This window comes from Lactuca virosa, chromosome 6 (genome assembly GCF_052849685.1).
Source record: "Lactuca virosa cultivar CGN04683 chromosome 6, Lactuca_virosa_CGN04683_v6, whole genome shotgun sequence".
Taxonomy (NCBI): domain Eukaryota; kingdom Viridiplantae; phylum Streptophyta; class Magnoliopsida; order Asterales; family Asteraceae; genus Lactuca; species Lactuca virosa.
The window spans coordinates 17,198,388-17,213,454 of record NC_136431.1 but is presented as its reverse complement, the minus strand read 5'-3'; the positions used below and the strand labels follow the sequence as shown (position 1 = coordinate 17,213,454).

The following is a 15,067-nucleotide window of genomic DNA, read 5'->3' as shown; positions in this document are numbered from 1 at the left end:
GCTCACATATCACTTCATGGAATTTATCACGAGTGATTGTGAGACGATAATATCATATAATCTTCAAACCAAGATATATGAGTTGCGATTATTTGTTGATTGAACATTAATAGTGTGAAAACGCATCAGTAACTCGATGTTATAAAATGTGCTATTATGTATGATTCAATGAATAGTTAGCACACACATATAAGTCGAAGTTTATATGTTCCTTTTATCCTAAGAGGATTAAAAGCGATATCTTGGGCCCCTCGATGATTTTGTTTTGAATTATGTGTCGGGCCCGGTCATAACTCTATTGATGTGTTCAATTAAGTTCTATGTCAAACAAGTCAGAAATCGGGAAACAAAATGTTGGACAATGAGTATGACTTTAATTCCATGTCTTTGTCCACACAATATCTTTTAGAACAGAGGATTATATGATCACTTATCTAATGGACGCGTCAGAGTTCGACAATGGCTTTTTGAGAGCTACGATTGCTAATAGGATTTTAAGTTACATTGGCAATTACAGTTATTAGACTTATCCAAGTGGGTGACTGTTGGAAAATGTGTCTAAGCCCATAACTATAATTGGTATGTAGTTGACCCGATAGTAGCATTTCATCAAAGCAATATGTCAGGAAGGATATTTGAGTAAGAGGTTAATTATGATTTATTAATATATTATGGGAAATCTCCAGAAAAGTCCTAAAATTTTATCCTAATTTACGAAAAAGTCCCAAACTAAATTTTGTATACGAAAAAACATTGAATTACCGGTAAAAATGGCGATTTGACCCTTTTTTCCGGTTTCCCGGTTTTATTACTTACCTGTTTCACTAAAGTCCCATTATTTTACCCTAATTTCCGAATAAGTCCCAAAATAAAATTTACTGATGATTTGGCCCTTTTCTCTATGTAACATACATTTTACCGGTTTCATTGCTGACCCGGACACCTAGTCATTCAATGAGATGATGAGATTGATATGTTGAGTTATATAATGCTATGTTTAGCACAAAACTTGATATCCTGATGTATTGTATATCTTTTTGGAACATAAAATGCATCCAACGAAGGCTACAATAATTACATAAACTAACAACAACTGCGTTTCTTTTTACGTTTATAAGAAATATCAAATTGTCTATCTAATCTTATGTAACCCAATATATCCATCTCATCAGACATCAACTCATTTTCTGCCCTTTTTTCTTGGAAACACACATTTTATTGGTTTCATTGCTGACGTAGATACATAGTCATAAATGAGCCGATGAGATGGGTATCAAAGTTTATAGTAAATGTGGCATTATATAACCCATCGTATTCATCTTATTAACTAATTTAATGACTAGGTGTCTAAGTCAGCAATGAAACCGATAAAATGTATGTTACATGAAGAAAAGGGCCAAATCATCAGTAAATTTTATTTTAGGACTTATTCGCAAATTAGGGTAAAATAATGGGACTTTAGTGAAACATGTAAGTAATAAAACCGGTAAACCGGAAAAAAATGTCAAATCGTCATTTTTACCGTTAATTCATGCTTTTTCGTAAACAAATTTTAGTTTGAGATTTTTTCGTAAATTAGGGTAAAATTTTATGACTTTTCTGGAGATTTCCCATATATTATAAGTATAATATATTAATTGAGGAATCATATTATTTAATTAGTATTGATCAAGAATTAATTTAAAGATTAATTTAGTGATCAAAAGAGACTAATTAAATTGATACATATGAGTTGGGCTAATGATCCATGGTTTGATTTGTGATGGGCTTATGGGTTAATCCATGAAGTATTTATCCAAATCAAATGGGTGGATCATAAGCTTATGGGTATGGATTAGGGTTACACATGACCCTTGATGTTCTACACACACACACACACACACATATATATATATATATATATATATATATATATATATATACATATATATATATATATATATATATGTGTGTGTGTGTGTATTCATAAGCTAAAATCGGTTACACCTTGCATTCCAAGAAGGAGAATCTGATTTCTAGTCTCCATAACCTCTCCATATTCATCCTAATTGTTCTTGGTGTTTTGTGATTCCATTTGAGGCATCACACTTGGGGTGCTAAGCTTTCTTGAGGCCAAGTTATTCAAGCTACTACACAACGTAATATTCTAACTAGTTTTTATGATTCAAATATCACCTTGCATGTTAGTTTAGGATTCATGCTTTGGAAAATGTTTATTACATGTATAATTAGAGAAAACTTAGATCCAAAACATTAGGGTTATATGTGCACCATAGGAATGTTAGAGTACATAAAACCCAACAGAGTTTAGCATGAGATTGGTCGTAGTAGTAGAAGGGACTTGGTGGAGTCAAGGCAGTTCTTGAGGAAAGTACGGCTAGATGTGGAAGGTAGTATGGGCCCGTACTACTGAAAGCAGAGGATCCGTACTCGAATCAAGGAAGGCTGAGATGAATCCAGGAAACTTGTAGTGTGTGAGATCCCTCGAGTTATGATGAGTATTATGATGATTGTGATGGTATATACCTGAGTATGGTGACGCTACGTGGTAGAACAGATGGAAGTTCTGGTGTCGGCGAGGAATCAGGCTCGGACTCTGGAGCCGGTTAACTCCATGATCAGATGAGGGAGTTCATTCCATCTGAGATTACGCACCGTATCACTTACCAGACTCACAAGATCTTCAGTATGATCAGGGAGGGAAGTTTAGAGATTTGGGATGAGAGGCAGAGTGCATTCTGCACTGAGATAACGGCCATGATAGGGGCGCGTACGTTGATGTTTCGGGAGTTTAGAGCTTGTAAAGCTCTAGATTATCGTGGGGCTAGGGACCCCATTGCTTGCAACATATGATTAGTAGATGTCGCCAACGCTTTTCGTACTGGCCGTTGCTCGAGAGGGACAAGGTCCGACTTACTTCCTGCCTCCTGAAGGACAGGGCACGGGAGTGATGGGAAGAGGTTTGTAGTGAGTTGGGTGATGATGCGGTCGATGTTATGTCATGGGATGACTCTTCAACCGGATTTCGGGCAGATTTTGCCCAGGCGATTGAGGCGCAGCAGTTGGCGCAAGATTTATTGGATCTCCGCCAGACTACGGAGACTGTGGAAGATATCACTGCCAAGTCTCGGGAGAAAGCTTATTTGGTACCACAGTAGGCTGTAGATGAGGAAATGAAGAAGGTAAGGTATCAGGACACATTGCAGAATGATAGCAGGGAGATCGTGAGTATCTCGGGGTGTTAGACCCTGAATGATATTACTTCTAGAGCCCGAGAATGAGATATTGACTTGGAGCACATTGGGAAGAGGGAACCAGATCAATTGCTTATATTAGAGGGTCTCGGGAGGAGTCCCAAGATTTCGGATCAGCTTTCGAGAGGCCAGCATGGCTAGATTCAGTGCAACACGATGGAGTCTTTTGTTCCAAGGGTATGAGTAAGTGTAACTCCGGGCTTAACCTCTATCTGTGTTTTAATTATATTTCCAAGAGATGTCATATGCCAATTGCATACCGAGAATTATTTGTGGGTAGCAAAAGGATATTTCCCTAATTGCGGTTTGGGAGTGTACAGTGTCATCTTAGTTTATGTTCAAGATCGGATCAGGGGTGTTCTGTGGAAGGTCAGTAGTCAGGGTTCCGCAGGATGGTTATTCAGCATCGACAGGATTCGGTTGTCTAAGTAACCGTTATTGACTGGCTAGTAATGGAGCGCTAGTTGGCAAGAGCTGGTTGTCATCGGATCGATCGTTGGAAGGTGAGAAGGATTTGGAAATTTTCCAATTTTCATGTATTATGAAGACTTAGTTGAATCTAAGTGGGGGAGAACCGTCTAGGGATTTAGAAGCAGGAGCAGTTTTGAAATTGGGATAAGTTTTGCATCCTTGTCAGGAAGGAAGACAGCCCAAGCGGCTGTATGGAATGAGGATAATGCGAGTTGGAAGTTCGGAAACTTGCTAGTAATGAGATCGCATTCTCATAATGTTTGATAGTCGGCTTCAGGGAATCAGGTATGGGATTTCAGTCAGGACAGGAGTTCAGTTTGGGATTCTAGGTTGTGCGTATGCTCGACGTTGGATGTGTTCGGATTGGCAATCAACAATTGACATAGTGTGGAAAGTGTTGTAGGACTGCGGGATAGCCGTAGCATTCACTAACAGCCAGATAGTTTTAGATTGATGTAAGTCTGTGAGTGTAGCCGTAGCATTCACAAGGTTGGCAGATAGTGCTAGAGTGTTATAAGTCTGCAAGTGTAGCCGTAGCATTCACAAGGTTGGCAGATAGTGCTAGAGTGTTGTAAGTTTTTGGATGTAGCCGTAGCATTCACAAGGTTGGAAGATAGTGCTAAAGTGTTGTAAGTCTGCAGGTGTAGCCGTAGCATTCACAAGGTTGGCAGATAGTGCTAGAGTGTTCTAAGTCTACGGGTGTAACCATAACATTCACTAGGTTAGTAGATAGCATGGGAATGTGTTAGATCACGGAAGGAACGGTAGTACCCACCAGTTCGGGTGCAGCAGTGAGGGCATGGAAAATCCACAGATTGGTTTACGGATTTCCCCAGGTGAATTAGACTTGTTTGAGCCAGTGATGAGACCGTGGGAACATCACTGCAGTCATGTGATCAAGGACGTGAGGGACCGTTTAAGGTTGTGTGCGATTTAAGGCTACCCTTGGTCATGTAGCATTCACTTTTAGCATTGGGTTTGGGTGATGTCAGGATCCGAAGTATGGACCCGATGAGTTAGATCAGAAAATCGTTAGAGTAGCAGTGGCAAGATAACTAGTGGCAACTATTGATAGACAAGGATTTCGTTCGGAAGTCGCGTGGGGCGACTGTGAGATTGCTCTTGGCTCAGCAACCGGGCAGGGCTTTAAAATTTCAGATAAGCTGGAACCAGGGAGGTTCTGGTGAATTTTGGGAAGCAGCCATGTGGCTGCATACTGTTTTAGGCAGTTCAATGTTTCAGGCAGATCAGTGCTTTAGACAGTTTCGGGCCTCAAGCATAAATGGTATTTTAGGATTTCATGTGTGGTTAGAGCAACAGATTGCTGAGTAATGCTATGTCACCCACAGCAGGATTATCTGAGCCTTGGCCAAGTATTATTGATCTGCAAGCATAGGTGGGTCTGTGATCCTGTTTTCTAGTGGGAACCTCGAGTTATCAGAAGTTGAGTAGTCAGTTGAGGGATACGTGGATTGGGTTTAACAATAATGATTCAGTATGAGCGGTCTGTTAGGGAGTCAGAACACCTCGAGACTGCAGATTTTAGACGGAGTAGATGGGATCTTGTTGCAAGGAATTCATTCGTCTGCGGATTTAGGGCCTTGCGAAGGTTAGTCACGGTTACCCTGGGGAAGGCTAGGGTGTGCCCACGATTGTGGCCATGTTACTTGAGTGGTTTAGCATGTAAGGAAGGGTAAGGAATGATTTCGATGACGAAATCTATTTAAGTGGGGGAGAGTTGTAACACCCTGTTTATTAAATAAATAAATAAAGAAATCAATGAATGAATAGTAGCCCTAAAATTAATAATTATATATCAAGGTGTTGGTTTCGTGGAGTTAACTGGCATAATTTAGAAGTTGGGGGTTAAAAGTGTAAGTTCCAGATTGATTTGGTAAATATTTATGAAGGCAGGGACTACTTGGTAAATTATTGGGACTTAATTTGAAGATATTTTAGAGGCTTAGGGGCTGAATGGTAACATATGGACCTCATTTGAAAACAATTTGTAGAGGAGGGGCTGTTTAGTAACTATTGGACTTATTATGAAAAGAATTAAGGGAACAAGGGTTTAAAGGGGTAAATATTGGAGCAAAATCGAAATAACTTCATGAGGGAGGGACCATTTCTGCCATTATGGTAGGAACTTTCAAGGGGGACGGGTATATAATCCAACCCATCACCCTAGCCCTAGCCGGATGTAACAGCTGCCACCACCCTTTTCGGAGCTTTCTCAGCCGCCACCTCCATGTCGTTGCTTGAACGGTCCTCTTCTCTCTCGCCGGCGAAGTTGAGGTCGAGGATGCAACGCCAGGAAGTCAGGAATATCAAGATAAGGGGGTTGATGCCGCCATTTTCGGTGGAGGCGACCTCCACTTCCCCGTCGCTCGTTACGCCCAGTCGTGTTCTGTCGCCACCGTTCTCCAAGTGACCATCCTACCTGCCGGCGAAGACGTTCTTCGCTACTGTTTCATTCCCACCGAACCGCCGCTGCCCGTTTCCGTTGAAGACCAGGTTGGCGCCGCTTCTGTTGTGACGGAGGACGAAGACCGACGGAGAGACGTCGGGAGTGAAGAGGGGCAACCACTGCCGCCGTTAGCCGCTGCTGTGACCGCCTTCTAGCTCCATCCGTCGTCGGTAACATCGATTTTAGGCGCTACTGTTGCTGCCGGACCGCCGTACGCCACTGTGAGGTGGGTGGTCGTGTTCCTTCCCGAGCAAGAGACGTGTTTTATGTGCATGTTTCAGTTGTAGGTGTGTGGTTTGTTTGGCCGGAAAACCAAGAACAACCACCACCACCACCGTGAGGTGGTGGATGCCACCCTCTACCACCACCAGGCACCACAAGGGTGGATGTGTGTGTGTGTGTTTATGTCAGTGAGTGTGTTTGTGTGTTTTATTGGGATTTGCATTGTAATTTTGTAATCGGTGCTAGAATAAAAATAAAAAAAAAACTCATAACCACCAGCGTTAGGTGGTGGCTGCCGGCTCCTGCCGCTACCAGCCGCCGTGTTAGGCGGCGATGTGCTTTAGATTGTGTTAGTTTGCTTTTGTGATGCTTGGACATAATGGGACTAGAACCATAACCACCACCGTGAGGTGGTGGCTGCCACCGTGAGCCGTCGTTGACCACCACTACCCGAGGTGGTAGTGGGTGGTGCCTGACTTAGGAAAACCCTAATTTACCTAATGGAACCCTAATGGGCCTAAGGACTTAGTTTTTGGGCTTAATTGGGTTGTGATGGGTTGGAAACCCTAATTAGGGTTTAGAAAACCCTAATTTTGGATATATGGGCTTTGGATTGTCGGGACCCGCATTTTGGACAACCGGATTGGGATTATGTATCAAGCCCCACCACACCATATGATTTACCTAGTAGAGTGATGGATTTAATGGATTAAGTCCTTAATGGGTTAAATAGGAACACTTAACCCTAATTGTCATTTCATGAGAAAACCCTAATTGTGTTGGGTTTAGAGTTGGGCCTTTCTGTTGGGCCTAGATGTCTGGACTCTTGATGGGCCAACTATTAACAAGTAAATGGACTAGAACACTTGGATTGGGCTTTAGGATAACGCCCATTGGAAAGGTTGTGGCCTAATTTGGAAAATTAGGCCATAGATGGGCCATAACTAGGCCTTGATGATTATGAGATATTTGACCATCAGAATGTCAAGTGTTGGACCAAGAATAAATGGTTGGGCCTTAGGGAAGACCATGTAGAGGTTTGGGCCCAATTTGGAAAATTGGGCCATAGGTTGGGCTTTGACTCATAGTTGACTTTTGGGTCTTTGTATTGGGCCTTGCAGTTGAGTCAAGCTAAGTTGGGGGTAAAGTAGCCTTTTACCCCAAGCATGGACTTATGGATATGTATTGGAACCCAATTATTGATTGGGTGTTATTTTTATGATTGACAGTTCGAGAACCTGCCATCCAGTAGCTGGAGTTTTGTCTACCGGACTTCAGCAGTGCGAGGTGAGTTTTCTCCAGTAGGAACGGGTCTACGACCACAATGCTGACCCGTTTAGATGTTAGTTGTTCCGGGCTACGGTACGATGTCGGGCAGGGCCCGATGTAGGTTATATGCTTTCCGGATTACGATCCGATTTCGGGACGGTCCTGAGGAATGTTTATGTATGCTTGATGTCTTTGTGATTCTTGCATGTTATGTGTTATGTGTTCCGGGCTTCGGTCCGATGTCGGGGCAAGCCCGATGTATGTATAGCTTATATGTTATGTGTTATGTGTTCCGGGCTTCGGTCCGATGCTGGGGCAAGCCTGATGCATGTATAGCTTATATGTTATGTGTTATGTGTTCCGGGCTTTGGTCCGATGTCGGGGCAAGCCCGATGCATGTTTATCTTATATGTTATGTGTTATATGTTCCGGACTCCGGTCCGATGTCGGGGCAAGCCCGATGAATGTTTATATGCTAATGTTTATATGCTTATGTTATATGTTTATGTATATGAGATGTTATATGCCGGGGCAAGCCCAATATCGGGCGAGGCCCGATGCGAGACGTGTTCTGATGTCGGGGTAAGCCCGATGCCGGCCGGGGCCCAATGCTGGGTAAGCCGATGTCGGGTTCGTCCCGATGCAGCTCGACAGAGTCCCAAAGTTATGTTATTTGTTATGTGTATGATATGTGGTAGTTTGGGGAGCTCACTAAGCTTCGTGCTTACGATTTTTAGTTTTGGTTTCAGGTACTTCCACTATTAAAGGGAATGGCTCGGGATGATCGCATGACACACACCACAGCTTTAGCCTGGGATTTTTACTCTGATATGTTATATGTGATTTTGGTTACATTGATACTGGTATTGATATGATGTTTTGGGATGGACACGACTTATGATTTTTATTCCTCGATAGTATTTTATGGTTTATTTAATAATTTAAAACGAAATTTTTGGACTGTATTTTTAGGATGTTACATTAACCCTTATAATATAATATGTATTTAGTTTTTTTAACATTGGAAAAAAGTAACTCTCTATATTATATATATATATATATATATATATATATATATATATATATATATATATATATATATATATATATATATAGGAATGAATGTGGACCGAAAATTTAAAATATATATTCTAATAGAATACATATTCTGATTGAATGAACATTTTGAAGAATAACAAATTTTTGAACCACGGGTTGAAGAATAAAAACATTCTTAAAGAATAATCATCTATTATTAATATTATTGAAGAATCTAAGGTCCAAAAATAAACAAAAAAACAATTTTTACTGTCACGTTCTATAAAAATACAATGTCATTTTTTGAAATTTTCTCATTCTTGTTTCATGTTGTTATATTTTGACATTTTGGTGTGGTGAATCTCAATTGTCATGAAATTGTCTCTTAATTTCCATCCACCATTGTTGTTCCAAGCAACTTTACTACATTCTGAGTGAGCCTGAAACAAAACACATACAAATAATGAAGTTCAAGAATATAAATACATATAAATTGTGGCCTCATGGACCAATTGTCCATTTATACAAATACTTTGTACATTGAAAATTGGAAGAGTTTAGCAGTTTACTTGTTTAGGTGATTTAGTTATATGATTTTGTAATTGCATCATCCATGATTTGTGATTACTTTCATTATGATTTTGTATAGTTATATACAACGCCAAAAGACATAAACAATGAGTAAAAAGTAAACTGTCTTCAAAACAAAAAACAATTGCACTGTTCAACTATAATTAGTTAACATATAATGATGCTGGAAGTGAAAAATATTAAACAACTAATTAAATTACAAAAAATTATCTATGGATAAATTTGTGAAAAAGTAGTATAGAATATAAAAAAACGCTAGGAACATGATATAAATCAATACAAATAGGATTTCTTATTCCTTTAGATCAAACATGAAGGGGAAAATTGACCTATCTATTTGATTCAAAATTGAAAACTACTATACAAACAAGCTAAAAACATAAATAAACACAGGAAAAATATAATAAGGATTAATGGAAACGAGCTGATTTTGTGGAATCGAGAACTTACCTGGGAGAAATCGATGATGGTAAGAAAATAGGGTTGGCTGAATCGATGAAGCACACAGTCAAATTAAGTCCCGTTCTTGACGATAACGATACTTAAATCCCTTCCTCCCACCACCACCGCCTCCACCGCTGCCCGGTTCTCGATTTCCTACCTCAAAGTCTAAATCCATATGGCCTCGATCCGGTGATGATTCAAATGTAGAATAACCAAATCACGACTTTTGCTCATTTGTTGATTTAAACCAAATCAAGACTTTTGGAACGAGAGAAAGAGTGAGAGAGAGAGAGAGAGAGAGAACATCGACGAAAGGTGGGGTTCTTGAGTCACTAATGGGGCCGAAGGTCTACGGTAGGTTGCGGCGCTCCAATCATAGCTTCAAAGGAGAGAGGATGTGCTAGCCGGAGGTGGTTCAGTAAATCTCGATGGAAGCGAGAGGGATACGATTTTGTGGGTGTCGATGGAAGAGACAATAGAGTTTTAAATAAAGTAATTTTCCTAAATTAAATGGTAGATGATTTAATTAATTATTTATTAAAATTAAATAATACTTGACCTATATTAATCCCTACATCCACACAATATTTGTTCATCTACATTTGAACATACCTCTCTCTCTCTCTCTCTCTCTCTCTCTATATATATATATATATATATATATATATATATATATATATATATATATATATATATATATATATACTAGTAGCGTACCCGCGCAATGCGGCGGCGGCAATTTGTTTCATTCCGGCGATTTGTTCCTTTCGGCGATCAACTGTCTCTAGACGGGCAGCAAATAGTAATTTCCGTCTATTACTCTTTATCTAGCAGCGGACGGTGATTAGTTTCATTTAACGAATAATGTTTTTTTTATATGTTGTTAAAACTGTGTAGTTTAGCCTAAAAACAGAAAAACAATTGTATTTTTTTAGTTTAAATAAATTACTATGTTAATTTGGTTACAAATAATAATATATTGCTATTATAGGTTAAATATGAAAGTAACTGCTATTATAAATATGAAAGTGTGTTGCTATAGGTTAAATATGAAAGTATGTTGTTGTAGGTTAAATGGATTGTAAAAATAATTAATTTGCTAAACGAAATCTAGTGAAAAGTTTATACTCCCCGCTTGGCTTCGATATTTAACACGGGATACATATATGATCCATTTCCCTTACATTGATTATGCGAGTCTAAAAGGTAAGGCTTTAGGACCATCATTCAAAATGAGTTGAATTATGTATCCACTATAATAACTTAAAATATTAATTTTAATAGTAATAATAATTAGTATTTTAATAATAATAATGATAATAATATTATAAAATCTTACGATTTATCTTGAAGAAGTAAATCACACGTAGAGTCGTGACCTAAAAGTCGGTCATCAATAACTTTACGGACAACATCTAAATTAATATTTTAGTAAAATAAATTTATGTTATTTAACAAAAAATAAGATAAATATTATTGTAATAACTATTCAAAATTTACCGATTAGATTTCGTTGACGTGGATTTCTCACAAGAAATTCGATAGATTCTACCAATGGATAAGTTGGAAATTGATTACTAATGACCAATTGAAGTAGAGTAAATGTGTAGTTTGTTTGACAACTATGACATTTTGATGATCAACAAAGATGTATCCTTCATAATTCGGGAAGTCATCAAGAGTACAATTAAGTTTAAAATGATTTACGGAATATAAGCGGCCTTCCATACCTCTTTCTAAATATCTTCCTATTAAAGAGTTATGCACAACCGCCACCATTTTTTCTCTCTAATTAATATAATTTTTACTAAAAAAAATTAAAAAAAAACAAATTTAATGATCAAATTAGGCATTCTATATATATAAATTTTTTTGAGTAAATTAACACGAATGATCCCTATGGTTTAGGGTAATTTGCGCGCTTGGTCTCTAACTTATTTTTTAACTCGGAAGGTCCCTACTGTTTGTTTTTGTTACGCGCTTGGTCCATACTGTTTGTTTTTGTTTCGCGCTTGGTCCCTGTCTTACCTAAAAAGACTATTATTTAAATAGGGAAAAATGGTAGGGTAGGTAAGGTAAGGTGAAGAGGGTGGGGTTGGAGGTGTGTTTATTTAAATAAATTAAAAAATCAAGGGAAAAATAGTCTTTTAAGGTAAGACAGGGACCAAACGCGTAACAAAAACAAACAGTAGGGACCTTCCGAGTTAAAAAAATAAGTTAAGGACCAAACGCGCAAATTACCCTAAACCATAGGGACCATTCGTGTAATTTACTTAATTTTTTTTGGAATGTGGCCAACTAATAGCATAATTAGTCTCTTTTCCCTGTATCCACCCAAACATATGGAAAAAAATATATTCTTATTTTGAAATTTAAGAATAGGTTTACTTGAGTATCTAAGATTTTGACAATTATTTAAAGCTACGAATGAAAAATGATTAAACAATTAAACTTTAAAATTTTGTAAACATGAAAAATCTATTTTTTTTCCGTCGAATATCATTTTTAAAACAAGTTTTATCATTTTCAAGACATAACCTGGTGTTGCGGTACATACTCAAGAGTCTACCGATAGACTATCATCATTTATATTCTCTTTTGCTTGATAGTGATTATTGATAACTTTCCTTACACTTAACAGCATCTTCATTTCTTGAATACAATTATTAAATATTCATCATCCTATCTGCAACATCAGTTGAAAATCAAATTTAGTTAATATCTAACAAAAATAATTTTTCTATATTCTCTTAATTAATTTATATAGTAACATACATAGTGAAACGTATTTAGAAAACGAAATGACAAAAAAGGAATACTAAATCATGTAACTCATAAATTATAGTTTAGATTGTGTTATTATAAAGTATAAGCAATGTAATAATTAAAAATGATCGATGTTTGTATGAACTTGGAGGTAGATAAATATATATTATGTTTTTTAATTTTTGTATAAAGGTGATGGATATATTGTTTTAACAATGTAACTCATTCAAAGATAAACGTAAAAATATTGTAACAAATGACATTATTATATTAATTCATTTAATGTATCATACCTTAACAAAAGAGCATGAAATAACACTAAAAAAACATTCATTAGTTGTGTAAAAAAATTAAAATTATAACCACAAAAATATGAGATCACAAAACCAATGCATTATGAGAACATATAACCAAGAAGAAAATTATGAACACAAAAGAGTTTAATTTTGCTTTAAGATGTATTAAATTTTAACCAATACAACATTAAGAACACACAACTATGTCGAGAATCTATTTTACAAAATAAGAAAAACATAAAATCTATAAACAACTATAAGATCTAGTCAACTACTCTGAGATAGATATATAAAATCCCAAAGTCAGTTTCGAATACAAACATACAAATCTAGTAAGAAACTCTAAAAACTATAAAAAGAAGAACAAAAACGGATCCACACCCAGATCTAAATAAAAAAATCACTAATGGATGAGTGAACCATATGCTTCCCATCTTCAAACATTCATCTGACAAACACACAAAAAACAGTAATACCAAAATTAGATCTTGCTAAAAGTTTATGAATTATATATCAACTACAAAACATTAAATATCACTCTAGCTTCATGGTTAAGGCTCTCGTCTGGAGAGTTGGAGAGCAATGATTTAAATTTCTGCATTTCCAAAAAAACTATAAAACATGAAGGAATATCAAAAACAAACTGCTCATATTTGATACACATGATTCTTAGAAAAATCATGTTCTACAGATCAGATATAACTTGGGATTATTTTTGGCTCACCTCCAATGCTCCTTTGAAATCATATTTTTCATCCGGATTGCAAACCCACATACAGATCCAAAAAGTCTTTATGATACCATAATTGAAGCCACAAAAATGAGCAAACACACATAACTCAAAATATATACATAATAAATAACAATGAAGAGAAAGAGACGTTAGAAAAACAAATATTGTTTATATCTGATGTGTTTAGCTTGTTTTTTTAACTTATATCTATATATTATAGCAATGTGTATGGAGTTTATATCTTTATCAGCATGGTATAAAAAAATTTATCATCTCCCCAACACAAAAAAAAATTCTTCAAGCATCATGTTGTACCCACTTCAAACTGCTCTTTTAAAGATGGCCAGAAACAGATGTTTTCTACTTCATGAGTGGTTTACCTGGGGAGAGAGAGAGAGAGAGAGAGAGAGAGAGAGAGAGAGAGAGAGAGATCTATTTGTCAACATGTGCATCGATCTGTATATTTAAAGGGACAAATAATGAAGCAACATACAATAACTTTTGAGTGAGAGATGGAGGAACCTGTACAGGAGACAAAAGTTGAAGCATCAAAATGAAATCAACGAAATGCTACCTTGACAAAAAAAATTGTGCGTTCCCTCATTTTAAAAAAAACCTTCTTGAGAGAAAAGTAAACGACGGGTTGTGGTGAATTACGTTACCTCCAAGCTAAATCGAGAAAAACAAAAAGATGAAGAAAGGTTATCCAAAAATATACCTTTTGATTGGATCCAACTTTCCTCTCAAGCTTCTTAACAACTCCATGTTTTTGCGCATTTCGAACCCCTCTCTGAAAATATGAATGTGTTTGCCTCCTGTTTCTGCAAAAAAGATAGAGAGGGATAGATTGATAGAGATCTCTTACCACCAAAATAGTTAGATAACCAGATACGTGTTAAGAGTTTGAAGAACACTAACCGTTAAAAGGGTCGTTTTGAGTAATTCCATTTGTAAATGATATAGTCTGATCTCAATCTCAAACCACTGGAGTCGCGGCGGCAATAGGTCGAGATGCCGACAACAACAAAAAGGGTATACACTGGTGGTGGGGTGAAACAACATCCACAACTGTGTTTGAAGAAAAATGGTGATGTCATCGTGTTGGGTTTTTCAGAGAGGAGCATGTTGAATTCAAATTTTGAATCGAGATTTGGGGAAGATGTGTCTGAAGATAAGAGCGGTGCTTTTAGGTCTGAGAAAGATAGAAAGAGGGAGGCGTGTAAACAAAAATTAGGTCAATGGTGTTATGTCTATCCGTGTGAATTGTTGGAGAGAAAAATCTCAGCCTAAGAGGTTGTATATCACGTCTCAATACTTGTACATAATACATAAAGGATTTTGATTGGTTGTAAGATTTTCACAAGGATCACTAATAACATGATCTACACCGTCCAAAGAATATCCAAAGGTTCATATTTCATTTCCTTGAGTTTAAGACAATTGTCTTAATTTTCAGGGTCCCACATTTATATATTTTTTATAAGATGGTATATATATATATATATATATATATATA

General features: G+C 37.1%; 1 long non-coding RNA gene across 1 annotated transcript; it reads right to left on the bottom strand.

Moving 5' to 3' along the window:
- Positions 1-13,045: 13,045 nt before the first annotated feature.
- LOC145121135 (uncharacterized) lies at positions 13,046-14,838 on the bottom strand. The gene is made up of 2 exons (XR_013714513.1): positions 14,470-14,838; positions 13,046-14,372 (listed from the first exon to the last, which is right to left on the bottom strand). It is a non-coding gene; the product is annotated as an uncharacterized LOC145121135 (long non-coding RNA).
- Between the last annotated feature and the right edge of the window lie 229 nt (positions 14,839-15,067).